Source organism: Canis lupus, chromosome 18, assembly GCF_048164855.1.
Source record: "Canis lupus baileyi chromosome 18, mCanLup2.hap1, whole genome shotgun sequence".
NCBI classification, from domain to species: Eukaryota; Metazoa; Chordata; class Mammalia; order Carnivora; family Canidae; genus Canis; species Canis lupus.
Window position 1 is genome coordinate 31,203,944 of NC_132855.1, and position 18,163 is coordinate 31,222,106.

An 18,163-nucleotide genomic window follows, 5' to 3' on the forward strand; every position below is an offset into this window, starting at 1 on the left:
TGGTATTGGGAAAACTGGATAGCTACATGCAAATGAATGAATGAATAAATGAATGATCTTACACAATACATAGAAATAAAGTAAAAATAAAGACCTAAATGTGAGAACTGAAACCATAAAACTCCTAAAATAAAACATAGGCAGCAATCTTTTCGACATTGGCCTTAACATTTTTCAAGATATGTCTTTTCCACCTTATATTTTTACCTCCTTTGTCCTAAATTAATGATGATACAGGCATGGGTGTAGTTCTGGGCTCTAAATTCCTGTTCCGTTGACCACTGTGTCTATTTTTGTGCCATTACCATACTATTACTACAGCTTTGTGGTAGATCTTGAAATCTGGGCTTATGATTTTCATTTTAAATAAAGTATTATTTATTATAAATAATGTATTATTAGGAGCAGTATTAAGTATACTGGATTAGGTTTTGCAGACGTCTATTTTGTATCTTCAGCTTCTCCACCTTCTCCTGTAATAATGCAAGAGATGCCTATGCAGTGATTAAAGTTCTCACTTTAGTGAAGTACAAAGGATTTCCATATCTAATGGTCTCTGTTCCCCCTGCTTTGCCCTATCCAGAAAAATTGCAAGCAACTAATATCTCCTTTTCAGAAACAGTACACAGAATTCATTTACTTTGCTGGTAAAATGCTATATGCCAAGATAATCAGTGCGTAAGGACAGCTAATTCCATCTAAATGGAACATGTTGGGAGACCATGTAACAATGACATCTGGCATCCACATGACATATTATAAAGTCTTACCCTGGCCTTTGCAATAGTCTATAAGAATAAAATCATCAGACAGCTATTTACAACAATAATTCAAATATTAATAAATGCATATTTAATGATAATTAAGTATTGAATTTTTAAGACAGTTTGTGCTGTGTAACTTGCATAAAATATTTATCAACCTTAATACCTGAAAGGTGAGGAGAGGCTTACCTTAGTGAGATCGTTGATTATATGAAACCCAGAAGAAATAAATGTGAAGGAGCATCAGTCTTATCTCCTAAGACTACTCATTTCGAGAAAAGATTGTGTTAAAGGTGACAATACTTTAACCTTCTAGATTAAAAGACTCTAATAAGTTCATTTCACTTGTAACTATTAGAAGTTTTCTTGTGCACATGCAGAAAGGTGAAGTTGTAGCTGGTAATGTATTGGCTCCGTTCACTGAAGAACTTTGCAATCAGTTCAATGATATCAGTTTTATTCCAGTGTCATCTGATGTTCCTAATAGAAAATCAGCTAATACCAAGAATAAGCCAACATCTTCATCCATTTCATGGAATCAGAGCTGTTTCTAATAGCCTATCCTGCCAAATGTGAAACATCTGATACTCCTGTGCCAGTTAAAATGTTTAATAATAAAGATATTATTATTTTGTTTTGTGGTGATATTATGAATACGTACTTTAATGGAGTATAGTATAATGATAAAAGCAGTGTTCTTTCTAAATTAAGAAACTGATGGCAGTTGGGACACCTGGGCGCCTCATTCAGTTAAGTGTCCAACTCTTGACTTCAGGCTCTGGTCATGATCTCAGGATCATGAGATGGAGCCCCACATTGGGCTCCACGCTCATGGGGAGTCTGCTTGAGATTCTCTCTCTCTCTTCCTTCTGCTCCCCCCCCATCATGTGCACTGTCACCCTCTCTAAAAATAATCAATCTTTTTTTTTTTTAAAGCTGAAGGTAGAGAAACTTTTTGAAACTGTTTTAAACATATATTTAATAATAGTATTCAAAGAGGTATATTTTTAAAATTGAATTTTTTTATATATACTGTTACAATTTATCTAGAAAATTGTTTGTTGTGAAGGTGATATTCAGTACAAAAGAATACATCAATAAGACAATACGTTTTGCTCCAGACATCCCAACAGATTTTATTATTTTTTATTTTTTTAGAGATTTTTATTTATTTTTTCATGAGAGACACACAGAGAGAGGAAGAGACATAGGCAGAGGGATTCAGCCTCTCTTGGGGAGCCTAATGTGGGACTTGATCCCAGGACCCCGGGATCACAACCTGAGCCAAAGCCAAATGTTCAACCACTGAGCCACCCAGGCTCCCCCCCAAAAAAAGATTTTATTTATTTATTTATTTTTATTTATTTATTTATTTATTTTCCAAAAAAAGATTTTAGAAATGAGCCTTTGAAGAACAATTTTGTAAGCCATCCTGTGTCCTCCATATATTTAAGTACATGGTAGAGTTTGCTAAACTTGGTTGCATTTTATTTATCACCAGTTAGAAATCTTTAGGCAAATATCAATGAATGAAGTGACAAAACTTCAGCGATTATGCAATTAGCAAATCTCAGTTATTGAAAACAGAGCTTGCAAATAGGGAGATATTGAAATTTATTCCTATGAAAGTGGGGGAAAATTGAATAAATTAAATTTTAGGAGTTCAAATTGCATATGACATCTAATTTTGAAAACCTACAATTAAGTTCGAGAATATCTTTATTTGTGGCTATTTAAAAAACTATTAATGAAGCTCCTGTTTTTAAATGGATAATTTTACATTATATACTAAAAAGGAGCAAAATAGAGAAAGCCTACAATTTTGCATGCAGCCTATAAACAATAAAAATGATGAAACAATAAGAATAATAAGAAAGAAAAATGGATGAGTTTTGTTTTATAAATTATATTTCAAGCAGATCAGTCTGAAGGAAAGCAAAAATACAAAGCCTATTCTAATTATTGAACTTAAATATTTACATTTTTCATTAAGAAAAAATTAGAACAAAAAATATCATTCCTTGACCACACCATATTTTTGTGAACTTACTAGATACCTAATAAAGAGAATTTTCACAACTGAAAATGTACAGGGGCACCTGGGTGGTTCAGTCAGTTAACCCTCTGCCTTGGTCTCAGGTCATGAACCCAGAGTCCTGGAATGGAGTACCACTTCAGGCTCCCTCTCAGGACCCTGCTTCTCCCTCTTCCTCTGCCTGCTGCTCCCCCTGCTTGTGCTCTCTTTCTCTCTCTCACTCTCTCCGTGTCAAATAAATAAATAAAATCCTGTAAAAAAATGTACAGACAAGTCAAAAATAATACAAGTTCAAAATAGTAAGACTATATTGGGAAAAAAAATCTTCAGAAAAATACCAGTGACTTGCTAGAAGCAGTTAAGAAACTGATTAATGTGTTTAATGTTATCAAGAAAAATTATTGTTTGTATTATTCTTAATATTCTATAATCTATATAATCAGTATGAGTGTTTTGTGTTGTTATAAATTTGCTTTCTTTACAGAGTTTTGTTATTTTCATTTTAAAAATGTTATCTTTGGAAATAGTTTTGAATATACTATCATATAAGTCTACTAATATAATAAAACAGATTTTTTATTAATAATATATAAGGGTGTGTGTGTGTGAATGAGAGAGAGGGGGAAAGAAATCACTTCTATTTGGCCAAGCATTTAGACACTTACTCTCCAATAAGCCCTATGTAATGCATTTGTAAGTGTCCTACAGACAGGAAAATAATTTCCTTTCTTTCACATTCTTTAATACTACTGTGATATGTCCTATGTTGGTGTACTGGAAATGAACTAAACACTCATCTTTTAAATGCTAAACATACAAATTTAGTAAATATAAGAACTAATGTGTTAGTGCCTTAAAAACCCTTACAAAGTGATAAAAATTTGATGTAATGTATTGAGATCCTTGTGCTTTTTAACATTGATCACTTCAAGAATCCATTCAATGTGATGAAGACTTATTTTGTAGCTCTTAGATGTGAGAGATTTAGCTATTCATGCATGAAAAGTTATCTGACAAAAGCCTATGTTGAGTGGCTTGATATTAAATCTCATTTATGGTGTCTGACTAGGGTAGTATTTCTCAATTTGTGGGCTGACAAATTTATCTGCATCACAACACCCTGCTACTTTCAGAACTCTACTTCAGATTTAAGGAATCTGGACCTCCAGAGAGGGGTTCTGACATCTGCATAAATAAATACCTCCCCAGGAGGATTATTTGCACTCTAACATGTAAAAATCCTTGTTCTAAGGGAGAGAAGATCTGTATATCCTCTCTTATTTAACAAGATGGCTAGATGTCTTGTCCCCAGTAGGACTTCTGGTGATCAGAAGCTTCCTTTTGAGCTTGTGATGATCATTGGTCCTTGACTGGTCTGAAATTTTCTTTCCACTCTCTACAAATAAACTATTCTTTTTCCATTACTTTGAAATATCAATGTTATATAATGTTTACAGCAAAATACCTGGGATCATATTTAAACTGTTAAAAATAGCTTTTTCCCCAAGAAATTCTTTGATATGTACACGTAGAGATAAAAAGAGGTTGAGGAATCTTTAGAATAAAGGCCTCCAAACCAATTTGGTCATCTGGTGTACCAGGCTCTTTCTCACAAAAATATGAGCGCTGGGCCAGATCATATCTAGGGTCCTTTGTAACTCTGAGCTTCCGGTGAGCAGCCTATCCAAATTACTTCTGTATTTTATTTTCTTTCTGTATTTATTCATTTATTCATTATTTGAAACAGAGAGAGAGAAAAGAACAAGTGGAAGGGGGAGGGACAGAGAGAGAAGGAGAAGCAGGCTCACTACTGAACAGGAGGTCTGATGCGGGGCTCCATCCCAGGACCTCAAGATCATGACTTGAACTGAAGCCAAACACCTTAACTGACTGAGCCACCTAGGCACCCCCAAAATTACTTCTGTATTTTAAAGTAAAACTACATTTCTTTTGAAAAGATGATCAAATTTGGACTTGGATTAATAATGAATTAATAGGGTTTTATTTCAGAGTATGTTCATTGGAATCAAGTCAATGGAGACAACCTTAGAATGAAGTTATAATACCCAGAATAAAATGTCCTTCATCATCTAAGAATCCTAGAACCATTTATGCACTCTAATTTTTATTTTTCAAACATGATTTTCCTTCTTATCCCTATTATCTTTTCTTGGCTATATTATTCTATTCCTTCCATTTATTTTCCCTCCCTTATTTCTACTACAATTAAATTAAAACAGTTTTATATGAAGAATAGTCTACTTTACCTTCTGTGTGCTTATGATGACCACATTTGACTTACTATTTGATAAATTACTTTTTTGGCCTCCTTTTCACTTTTTTGGAGTGAAAAGTCTCAGGGAGTCCCTTAACGGGTATTTCATCTAAAATGAAAAACAAACAACTGTCCGCTGCATATGTAGTACTTGGGAGCCTTAAGTACAGGGAGTACATAGACAACTCAGGAAATTCAGGTCATTTGATCCATGTGAGTGTGGTTAGCTCTGTGGAGCAAAAGGGAAAGAGTCCCAGCACACAAAAGGAAATTGCTTACTGTATCAGGAAAACATTTAGGTTTTAAATTTATTATTAAACATGAATGGTAAACAACATTTATTATAGAACTATTATAGTTTTTCATAAATGTAACCTATCAGCTTGAAAAATGCAACCAGAAATAGCTTTTTCTGCCCTTACCTCTCTGTACTAGAATATAGGAGAGGCAAAGATGAAATATAAAAGTTAGCTTTATTTGGATTTCTTGATCATTGAAATTCACTGCCACAATTGTGTATCCTCATGGGACCCCAGAGTGGTGTGGAAGACAGGGAATTGAGGTAGATGGTTATAGTAGAGAAGAGGTTGCCTGTTAACATTTTACTGGCTGACAAATTCAGCCCACAGTGATTGCAACATGAAATTGGGTTTCTTTATGGTTCTCTAATGAAATAGAAACTGAAAATTTTATAAAATGAGATCTTATTTTCAGGTCTTTGATAATAAAAAAAAGTTTGAAGAAATGTCTAAAATCAGTTGGCATCTTCTCTCTTTTGGAAGATCTTGTAAATTCCATTTGTAAATCCTTTATAGGTAAATTTCCTTGTGGCAGTTTTTAACACTCTGTGGATGTCTCCTCTAATCCTTTGAAGACTTTTACTGGTAGCTTATTGTCATTGTCCCCAATAGTCCTCTTGTAATTCTTGGCAATTCAATATCCACATAAATGATCTTTCTAGTATCCTGGCATCTCTATTTCTTGGTCCCTTTGCCCAAGTGATTTACATTAGCCTTGTTGTCATTATCAATAACTGTAATTCTGTCGTCTTTTCAACTTTAAACATGTCATTCTCTGATAGCTGTATCTTCTTTTTCCAACTCACTACATGGGTTGTGAGGCATTCCTACCACCTTTCCATTGTCTCTCCCTTCCTCATGCATTTTCTTACTTTCTTAGATGGTTGAAGCTCATGAACAATCATTACAATCACTGTTTTGGTCTTATTAATCATAAAGAAGGGATTAAATCCAATGATGCGTCTTCTTTCTGTCTGCACTCTTGTCATTGAATATGAATAGAGGAAAACACACAATCCTGAATCTAATCTCACTTATCATGATTGCATACCTGAAGTAAGCTCTTAAATCTGTCCAGCAATCATACTATCCTTCCCCACTCATTCATTCTTCCACACTCCACAGTGACCATTTTGTACCCTTCAGACTTTCAACATGTTCTCAGTATTGGTTGATGATGTTGTTCCTTAGTTCTCTGAAAACAAAAAAAATATATATATAAACCATCAAAGAGAACTTTACTGACATTAAGACCACCACCCAAACCTATTGCCAGTAATGGGCTGTTCCTGTTCTTAAATAGGGCTAAACTTTGTGCTTGTGTCCAAGTTCCCATCTACTTCAGTAATTCTGTTTCCCTCTGTCTATTGGATTATTTCTGTCAACATGCAAAAAAGGTTGCTATTTCCCCCCAATATTAAAAAGTTTTTATTTCACTCTTTCTTTGCTTCCAGTTGTCCCTATTCATCTCCATTTACTTTCTCTCAAATCCTCCAGAGTTGTCTATAATCATTGTTGTTAATTTTCTTCTACCCATTTTCCCTTGAACATAAGCCAGTTGGGAGTTACCTACCTACTCCATCCCACCCTCTCACCCCACTGCTCCACTGAAATATCTGTTACCAAAGTTAGCACAATGCCCGTGTTGTTAAATCCCATAGCTAGTTCATGGCCCCTATATTACTGACTCTTCAGCAGCATTTGACACCATTTTCACAATGTCCTCCTGAAAATACTTTTCCCTTCTGTTTATAGGACACCTCACTCACCTAGGTTTTCCCTGTGGTCATGTGCCCCTCTTGCTAGTGTTTTCTCATCTCCACAATCCATAATTCTCTCAGTGTCCAGGATTTAGAACTCAATCCTTGACATTCTAATTGTCTACACTCCCTTTCTAGGTGCCATTATCCAATCCCATAGTACTAGCAAGATCTAAAACATATCTGGAGGCTTAAGCCCCCAAACGTCTATCTTTGATTTATAATTTCCCCCCTTACTTACAGACTTGTATCCTATCGACATTGCTTCTTCAATTATAGTAACTGAAAAGAAAAAAAAGATACAATGCTTACTGTGTTCCTGACACTCTTCTTAGCATTTTAAATGTATTAACTCATTAAATTCTCACAACAACCTTATGAGGTAGATAGTGTTATTTTTACTTTTCAGCTAGGAAAACTGAATCAGAGAGAGATTAAGTGATTTACATAAGGCCATACAACCAGTAATGCTCTCAGAAGATACACTGTCATCCCCTATAATGTGCTACACCTTTTCTCAAATTAGATAGTTAAACAGCATCCCTCAAGTGGGGAGACATCACCCTTGTCAGGAATTTACCTGAGAGAGCCTAACTGGTAGTTAGCCTTAAACATCACCTGAGCATGGAGAAAACTGTATGAAAACTTTTTCCTGATTTTTTTTCCTCCTCTCTGCTTCAACTCTGACTAAGCTCTGACTATTCTATCACAGGAGATGTGATAGAATAAAGAGAACCTGAGACTAAGCCCCCAGTATTCCTTCTAGACACACACATGTACACACACACATTCACTGCACACTTCTCACATTCAGCAAGCCAAATTGGGAAGGAGTAGGATGCTAGACAGGAGAAACCCTAATTTTAATGAAGTTCAGAGCTGGTTTTTCAAACACAGTCATTGACACATCAATTTTGAACTAAGAATATTATTATAACTGAGATTACTAAAAGAGTTACCATTTGGAAGAATACTCAGCTAAATTATGGATGCTTTGTAAGATGTTAGTCAAGGGCAAATAAATAGTTGGTAGTAGAGAGAAAAGAGGAGAGGAGTAGAGAAAATCATAGTGGTTGTTTTCTTTTGTTATCTATGAGGCCTGCTTTTTCAGCATTTGGGTCCCATATTCCCCTGCACAATCATGGAATTTTCATTTTTTTTATGAAAATTGTTTCAAAATTCCGGGATGCAGTCTATAAACTGCATGTAGTGTACATCACAGACATCCTAATTTTCCTAACTAGGAAAATTTTTCCTAGTTAGGAAAATTTTTCCTAATTTTCCTAGTTTTTCTAATTCCTTAAACAATACCATTTAAACAAAATTATGCGAAGTTTTCTAATACAGAATAACCTGCCTGGGACTTCTGGAAGATGGCATGATATGATGATTTGTTTATTTATTTACTTTTATTTTTTTTTAAATCACTTTATACACCACTTCCTATAGCTAGCAGTGTGGGAAAGGTGAATAGGTCTAAAGTTATTTTCTTCTCTGTTTCAGCATTTTTGAAAGGCACAAAAGGAAATAAGACCAATCCAGAAGTTTATGATTTCTCTCCAATTTTTCCTTTTTCCCACATGAGCCTAGCCTGGAAGTGCACAGACACACTAGGGCATTATCCCACTGTGTGGGAGAAACATCTGCAGAGTGCGCCATGGACCACCAGACTTGGAGCAAGAAAGAAGTATGTGGGGGCGGAGGCGGCAGACAATAAAAGAAAAACTAGGCGCTGGTTGGGCCCAAACATTCAACAGAATCGCCTAACCTTCAGGTTACCTTTAGTGTTATATAAGACGTCTAAAGAGCAATAACATTCATATGAAAAACATTTTTTTAAATGGTGGTGAAATAGAATTCATAGCATACCCTTCAAAAAAATTTTTTTTTCTGCGAGTCTGGGAAATGTTAGCATTCTGCTTTACACATCACCCTCTAGAGAGCCCAAGCTGGGTGGTTTTCATGTGCTCCTTTCTCCTCTTCCCTTGCAGCCACTTACTAAGGTGGCCATGCAAAAGCCCAGGAGCTACAGGCCTCAGCTCAAACCAGAAGGAAGCACAGTGAAGACAGATGAATTCTGAGTAAGTTTGTTGTAAAACATCAGGGGCAAAAGGGCTCTGGAAATGCAAATGATTATCATTAGAAAGTAATATGTGACTACTGAAGAAACATTTGAAAGAATAATGTGGTTTCGCAAAACAATCCTACAATCTGCATTCAATCAAAACTGACCAAAAATGCTTGCAATGGTTCTTTGTACTGTTGGGAGCCAAATGCTTTCTGGAACTCGTGAAGCAAGTTTTACCAAGTGGCACATTACCAACAGAATATTAGTGAAACAATAACCAGCCTTAGAGTTGACTTTTCCAATAAAAGGGAGACTCTCCAATCGTGATGGCCAAGGTATTGAGAGTGACAAGAATATTGATATACCTGTAAATGCTCACAGATGAGATTTGTGCATGGGTTTTAAGTCTACAGCATGTGTGACTGGACATCTTGCCCACCAAATAGCTTATGCATGAGGAAAATTAGAATTCAGTATGCAGAGTTTTGAAAATCATATGGGGCAGAGCTATACTTAGAAGATTAGACTGGAAGAACACATACCACAGACTGGTGGGACCTGCTTAATTAATTTTGATTTTGAGCCAACTTAATAAATCTCTTTAAGTGCAGTGGTATTGAAATTCTATTAATCTTATTCTCATAGAAAACAAGACATATATTCTTTCTAGATTGTGGTTTTCACTATTCATCCTTAGTTCAGAGCCTAAGTGAACAAGCTTTTTGGGCTCTAATCCTGAAAAAGAAATCTCTAGCCCTGGCTATGATTAAGTCTCAGACAAATTATCTGCCCTCACCCCTCCCGGTTCACACCTGGCATACACAAGAAGTGCAGTCTCCTTGGGATGCAGACTGGCAGTCAGAGGGCAGAAGCCCCGCTGTCTTTCATAAAAGAAATGCTTATCCTGGGGCCATATATCATATATAGCCAAAGTGCATGGCTTAGGAGATGTCAAGCACATGCAGAAATCCTAGGCTTCATTCATCCACCTACTGAAAACAGAAATATATTCATCAGTAGTTTCTTTTTTTTTTCAAGAAAATACCATAAAGTTAAGATGAAGTTGAGACCTGTGAGTTTACTGCCAAAAAACAGACAAACTGAAAGACCTAAGATTTTCTAACTTAAATATATCATGCCTTTCCATTTCTATTTATTTTTCTAAGAGAGAGTCTGATAAAATTAGTTAATATCAATACTCAACTAAAAGGGCGCATTGAAGAAGAATAGTAAATATGGTGATGAACTCTGAACATGACAAAGTAGTTTGTATTATCAAATGAATATAAAAGAAAAATGTTATGAATTTAAATCTTATAGAAATATTTTTCTTCTACATTCTGGGGAGGTTTTATTTTACTATATAATGACAGTACTACATGTATAAAATACACTCACACAATAAAATAATTTGCTTATAACTTTCAGGATTCCCTTAAATAATCTTTGTTTCCTCCCTTCCTACCTAGTCCCCTTCTTTTTCTTTCTTTTCCTTTCTCCTAAGAGAAATGTCATTTTATTTCTTTAACTATTTGAAAATTAAGATTCAAATGAGCATCCAGGGGATGCCTAGGTGGCTCAGCGGTTGAGGTCTGCCTTTGACTCAAGGTGTGGTTCCACGGTCCCGGGATGGAGTCCCACGTTGGGCTCCCTGCATGGAGTTTGCTTCTCCCTCTGCCTGTGTCTCTGCCTCTCTCTCTCTCTCTCTCTCTCTCTCTCTCTGTGTGTGTGTGTGTGTGTCTCATGAATAAATAAATAAAAATTCTTAAAAAAAATAAATGAGCATCCAGGTATCAGAAATACAGATTAAGTATAAATAATTGTCAAAATATTCAGATTGGTGGTTATGAGATAAAATTAAAGACTGTTTCCCCAGGAGATATTATATTTAACATTTTTAAAAATTTATTAAAACATGCTGTTTTCTGCCTAATTAAAATGTGCTTAACAATCACATTATAGAAAACTGTACTTGCAAAGGGGGGCAATTATCTAATTTTATGAGTTTAATACACTGAAATTATTAATGTCTCAATGTTGTCTTTGTTGAGCCCCTCAGGGCATTAGAGAGAATTGGTTTCATAGAGTTTTTCTTTGAATACCACTACCCGAGGCTAAATGGCCTAATTCATTCTAACGTTACTGCAATTTGGCTCCCAAACGTAGAGGCGACATGTTATCGATTTCTCGGCTGGTGTATTAACTCACTGAATCTTCAGATTGTCCCTACTGAGTAGTAGTATCTTCATTTTCTGAGGAAAGTGAGCCTTCGAGACAGTAAGCAACTTGCTAAAAGTGGTTAAACAGCAGAATCTGATACCTAAGAGTGTTCTAATCTAAAATTTGGTATATTGCCTCTTCTTTCACTGAACTAAAAGCCAGGAACAAAATCTAGACAAATGAAGGTATCTAAGTGAAGATGGTATTGATAAAGTAATCAGCTTTTTCAAGAAAAGTGGCTCATCTAAAGCATGAAATAAGCATTTTACAATATTGGAAATTGAATCATCAGAATATCATGACAGCTAATAAAGAAAATGAACACTTGCCAACTTCAAACACCTGGTCTGCTGTTCTCATTCACCCTGCAGAATGGATGGACACTATGAGACCCATTTACTTGGATCTACTTCCAACTGGGTGAGTTTTGGATATGAAATAATCTATTTTCTCTGAAGTCAGGAAGAAACACAGGAAATATATAAAGAGGATAGAATACACATCTAAAGGCAGAACCTGCCTCAATTGCTAATATATGTCTTCATGATAAAAAAATGTTAACATATTTAAACTAAAGAAATATATTCTCCAATATGTATTTTTATTGTGGTAAAATATGTATGATATAAATTGCCCATTTTATGCTTTTTTAGTGTGTAGTTCAATAGCATTATATATGTTCACATTGTTGTGTAACTATCACCACCACCCATCTCCAGAACTTTTCACCTTCCAAAAGTGAAACTATGTACTCATTAAACACTGACTTTCCACTCCTCCTCTCCCTCCATTTCTTGGGAATTACCATTCTACTTTCTGTTTCTATGATTTTGAGTACTCCAGATATCTCATAGAAGTGGAATCATACTGTATCACCATTTTGATGAGCTTATTTCATTTAGCATTATGTTTTCAAAATCCATCCAAGCTACAGTATTTGTTAGAATCTCCTACTCTTTTAAAGCTGGATATTCCACTATACATATATATATAGTTATGTATATATAATAATTATAATATATATATACTTTTTTTATCCTTTCATCCATTTGGTTTGCTTCCACCTTTTGGCCATTATGAAAATGCTACTATGAAGATAAAAACAATGTATATCTTTATCTATAAGTTTTAACTAAACACCCTCAGAAGTTTCGGACATCCCTGGATCCTACAGTATTCACTTTGACAAACTTTCCAGTTTATTTTCTTAGGAGCCGCATCTACTAAACTAAATAAAGCAAATCAAACAGAACTATTTACATGAAAAAAAATAGATATCCAAATGCCTGTAATTTCATTTTAGAGTGAATATTAAAACTATAGAAAAATTAAAGGAGAATTCCAATTTAAAATTATATAGTGAAACTGTAAGTCTATCTCCCTCCCTCCTAAAATCTAAGAATCTAAAAATAGATTTTTATCTATTACATCAGGAGTAATGGAATAAAGTATGTATCTACAAACAAAGAAGGGAATAGGAATGGAGGGATTAGAAAGCCAGAAAGTCAATTCATGGATGAATGACTGATAAAATAATACAACATTGGGCCCAGTGAAGACTATAGATAGTGAGGGGCTCTAGCTAAGGGGGAGATAGGTTTGTCTCTAAAGAATCTCTACAAATAGAAGTGGAAAGTAGGAATGAAATATCAATATTGAAATAATAATTAATTGAAATTTTATGTTGAAGACTTCTCTGCATTTAGCATGAAATGCCAAGAGTGAGGTGATACCATCCCAGAGAAGAAAAAGGAGAATTTTTCTCTAATATACTCTGAACAATTTAGGAGTTAGTACCTAGAACAAAGCCTCTTTCTTTTTAGCATTTAACGGCTCCAAAATATAATACAATGCTCCTTGGTTGCCTAAAAGCTAAGAGAGTCAAGAATCTCTACTTATATACAAGGTACATACAGTCATTGTTACTACAGTCTCTTTCTCAGATGAGAAGAGGCACCAAGAAACACCAGATATACGGGGAAAGTCAGCAAAACAAAAAGGAAACAATAACATAAAAACAGAAACAGAAAAAAAGCAATAACAAAGATCTGTAATCAGATATATCACCATGAAGTTCACATGCACATGTAGCAGTATTCTGGTGGAAGAGAGGCCTCTCTCTATATACCTTCAATGTCTGAGGGAAAAGAAAGTTTAACCTAGAATCCTAAATCAGCCAATGTATCAATGAAGTGGATACACAGAATAAAGGCACTGGCGGCATACCATGCCTCAGAAAAGCTTTCATAGGAAAATTTCTCTCAGAGAATTATTTGATGAAGCGTTCTGACAAAACAAGAGATAAACAGAGAAAGAAAATGGTGGTCCAGGAAACAGTTTCAGCTCCTCCAAGAAAATAATGAGAGGATTTCCCAGGATAAAGCTAGCAACCACGAAGAGAATGGTACAGGAAAGACGTTGGGTGAGTAAGGAGGGATGAGGGGAGTGGAATAAAACTGATACTATGATTAAGAACTTGGGAATAATTGAGGATTGAGGGTATAGAGATGAAAATTAACTTTAATTTGTGTCCCAAATGTTTATTTGGAGAGGCATCAATACTGGACCCATAAAAGGAAGTATCATAATATAGTTAAAAAGTCTGTTTAGGGTTTTACTTCTTAGAATGGTTCTTAAAAATGGCGGATGATAGCTGTTGAATGTGCATATCATTAACCTTAAAATTATAAAACTGAAGGTTCAGAAGACAAGTAGGAAGGTGGATTGGGATAGAGAAAAGTGGAAAGATTGGTGGAAACTCTAATATCTTCTGTTTTACAGAGAGGGGTCAAGAGATGCTATTTATGGATAAAAAATAGATTTTTAAGAAAGTCTTCTGAAACATAGGAGTAGAGAGATGTAGCAGGGAATAGATGTGAGCCAATTACTTTCTTATCATAAGAAATAAGTAGACAATGTTTACATTTTGGGAATAAATAAAAAAAAAAATGTTGTAAAAGAGGATTTAAAGACCAGGTAAGCATCAGTTGAACCCAAACCAGAAAACAAAGATTTACTTTGGAATGAATAGAACTGTTGGTAGGCTGGGAGAGCACTGTTTATTTTCATTATTTTTTATTATTTTTATTATTATATAATCCTTCTTACAGTTTTTGACTTTGTTTAAAAAATGTGAATATATATTTTTAATTTTATGTAAGTACTTAATTTAAAAGAAAGTAAATACTAGGGTGAAGGGATTTGTGCAAAAAAAAACTACAAACAACACCTTTTCTTCACTTTTTATTAACTCAGATATTACCTTTTTTATGTTTGATCTTTTTTGGTCATGTTTCACGTACACAAACCTCATCTCATTAAAAGCAATGCCCTTATGCCCATTAATCTCTAAAATTTTGGAGAGAGCTGATGGATTTCCTAATTGGCAAAAATACTCTAGATCCAACAAAAAAAATGGTTGTAAATCATTGGTTTTTTCCCTTTGGGAACATTCGATCTGCATCATTTTTTAGTGTTTATGAAGCGCTTTATCAATACCTTCACAATAAATCTAATTGATGAGGCAAGTATGTGACATCCAGTTTCGAGATATTAAAAGACATGTCTAGGTCATATCGTTGATGAGTGACAAGTAATAAGAGCCCACATCTTTCTGACTGAGGCAAAAAAGTCAAGCAAAAGTGCTCAAACCTATGTGTATGAATGTGTATCCTGAAAATCCTATCAGAAAACTGTCATTTCAGTATCACTAAAACTGCTTTCCTACTGTGCTTTCTCTTTTTACAGAACAGGAATAGCAACATGTGCTCTCTACGTTCCTACATTGTGCAAAGGGTCCTTTCTGATCATAAGAAGGAAACATTCTTTCATATGTTCGGTTCTCAACCTGAAAAATTTGCACATTTACATACTTATGGGCAAAACTGAATCTGGTACAGATCAGAAACTTGCATATGGTTTGTCTCGTAGTCCATCTGGGTTTCAGTCCTCATCCTCATGCAAAAGAGCAAAGCCTGAAGGAACAAGATGATGGACTTCTTTTTGATGGCTCAACCACAGCAAAAGGACATGTAAACAATAGAATGTATGAGATTTTTTTTTTCATTTCTCTCTTGATCACATAAGTAGCTGTAAGTACTAAAGTAGGCAATGAGATAAAGGTAAATTTAGATTGCTATAATGTAATAAATGGAAATGCCAGGCATGTCATGAATTGTGTTAACCGTTTCTCCCAACACCATTACATGTTAGGACTCCATGCATACTGACAATATAGGATTAAATACAAATTTCAGAATGAATCTTTCCTATTTTTAACATAATTCCCAATTCCCAATTCTCTCCAAACCCAAATCCTATATGTTATTGGTGGATTAATTTGCAAGCTCTGTTAACTAATATTTCTTCTACACATGATGCTTTATTTAAAGTTCTACAATAATGAAAATGGAGTGGATAAAAAGGACTACTCATTATTATTTTTAAAAAATATATTATAGATTTCAAAAATCAAAATGCCACATGAACAAAGGTAAACGTTTTTGAACATAAAATCATTTTCAAATTAACAGTAGGAAATGGAAACTCAAGATGGAGGTTAGGTCTTATACAGAGAAGAGGCAGAGTAACAGAACCACAAAGAAATAAAGGCACTAGGGACTATTTTGAAAACAGTCAGATGTTTCCTTATTGTTTCATTCCTTTTCAAGCACCATAATCCCCAAAATACTAATCACATGAACTCCTCCCACCCAAAAAATAATAATCATTCCGTGTTTAAAAACTACTGTCCCTTGTTGGACTGCTTAGACCAGCTATAGCAATTCTAATTACATGAAGCTGGAAAGAAGGGGGGAAAATTCTCCTTTGTGCTGCAAGACAGTCATATTAAACAACTATCTCTTTTCTTTTTTGATACTGACATCTATTGGAAAACAGGAGAATATGTGTATGTTGTTTTTTGAAATCAAATAAAAACCAATTAAATTTAAGATCTCCATTTAAATTAAAAATTAAGAATGCATAATAGATTGACATTTTAATTATACCATTCTCTAACTGTCCTAAAACACAATTATATGAGTTTTCGATCACATAGACCTCTTTTAAAGCCAGTAGCTGTTATTGCAAATATAATTATATATCCTTTAAAACTCATGCACTCTAGGTAATGTGCTCATGATTCAAAATAACAATTGAACATTAGCTAGTGAAAGAAAAAGAGTCAAGTTTGATTTAAGCTCAAGTGTTCTCCTCAATTCTCTGAAGATTTTTCTTTCTACCATTATGAATTGATAACGTAAAGAAAAGACAGTTATTTGAAATACTTTGATTGATTCAATTCTATCCTTTTAAAAAATATTTGGGGAATAATTTAACTAAGGTTTTCCAAATCTGTTTGGCACTTAGGCAAAAATATATATGACAATAAAGCATGTATGCTAATTGTGTAACTAGTACCTAAATCTCTCTTCAAATTAAGTAGATCTACTTACTAAACCTACATGGAGTATTTCATGTCCAAAGAAACTCTCAGACTTTCATGGAGATACAGAACACACAACCTGTTTGATAAAACAGCCTGTGAAGTGTACATTGAGCTTGGTTACAGACTTTACCAAATATCTCACTATTTTTCTTTGAGCTTTTACCAATATAAGAAAAGCAAGAATATGATGGAGAAAAGTATTTTTCCTAAAATTTAACTTCTAAAATGTCAGTGCTTGTTTTTTTTACAAAAATTATAAAATACATAATTGTGATACAAATGCAAGTAATATGTAGAATAAGAAGTGATAATTCCCCCCTTGCCCTCACTTACTATTATTACTCTCCACCTCCTCTCAGGTAAAAAATGTTAACTTTAATAAATTTTAAAATTTTGAAAAGGAAGTAAGAATCCCCTAACTGCTACTACTGAGGAACACTTAACCTCAATATTTTATGAACATCATTTCAGACTTCTCACATTTATAAAGTAAGATATGAATAAGAAAGATAAAATGTGACCATACTCTTCACATTATTTTACATTGGAAATGTATTAAAGTTAACATGAAATTCACAGAATTAAAATAAATTGAAATAAAGCCAAAGGAGTCATTGAACTTTAGATAAATGTTTCTTTACATTAAAAATATTAATTCCTAAAGGTAGATCCCACTAAACATGACAGGAAATATATGGAGATAATATAAAAGAAATATAAATAAAAACATAATTTCCTTATATTACATTTTCAAATTTATAGTGCCTATTGGCTCTTTGCTGTGCAAAATAAAGGGTTCTGTAACTTAACTCCCAACTCCCTTTTCAATCTTTATTCCATTTTTTAGCCTTATTAATTAGTTGTACATAGTTATGTTTCTATAATTGTAAGCACTACAATTTAGAAGTTTTACTCTTATCTATTTTTATTTCATCTATATATTTTTATTATGTTATATTCACATTTCTTTGCCCACTGTATTCATAGTTTGCTTCTGAATCTATGGGTGATGATTTATGGGCCAGACATATAGCTTAATTTCAATTTGTGTTACAGGGAATAAATCTTACTCATATTGATATAAGAAATCAATGTGACTTTAAATTTTTTTAGAACCAATTCTATATGAAAGATCAAGAAATGGAACATTTATTCCGTAAAAATAGATGACATTATGGTCTTCCTATAAAATGGCATATGCCATGCTTTTTCTTTGGTTTTATTTGTTTTGTTGTTGTTGTTGTTTATTTTTATAAAAATCTATACAGGGGTATCGTTTCAACAGGCTCCTTT

The 18,163-nt window shown here is 34.0% G+C and overlaps 1 long non-coding RNA gene across 1 annotated transcript; it reads left to right on the top strand.

Moving 5' to 3' along the window:
- The first annotated feature begins 11,282 nt into the window (after window positions 1-11,282).
- LOC140609509 (uncharacterized) lies at window positions 11,283-17,958 on the top strand. The gene is made up of 2 exons (XR_012011327.1): window positions 11,283-11,841; window positions 15,169-17,958. It is a non-coding gene; the product is annotated as an uncharacterized lncRNA (long non-coding RNA).
- The last annotated feature ends 205 nt before the right edge of the window (window positions 17,959-18,163 follow it).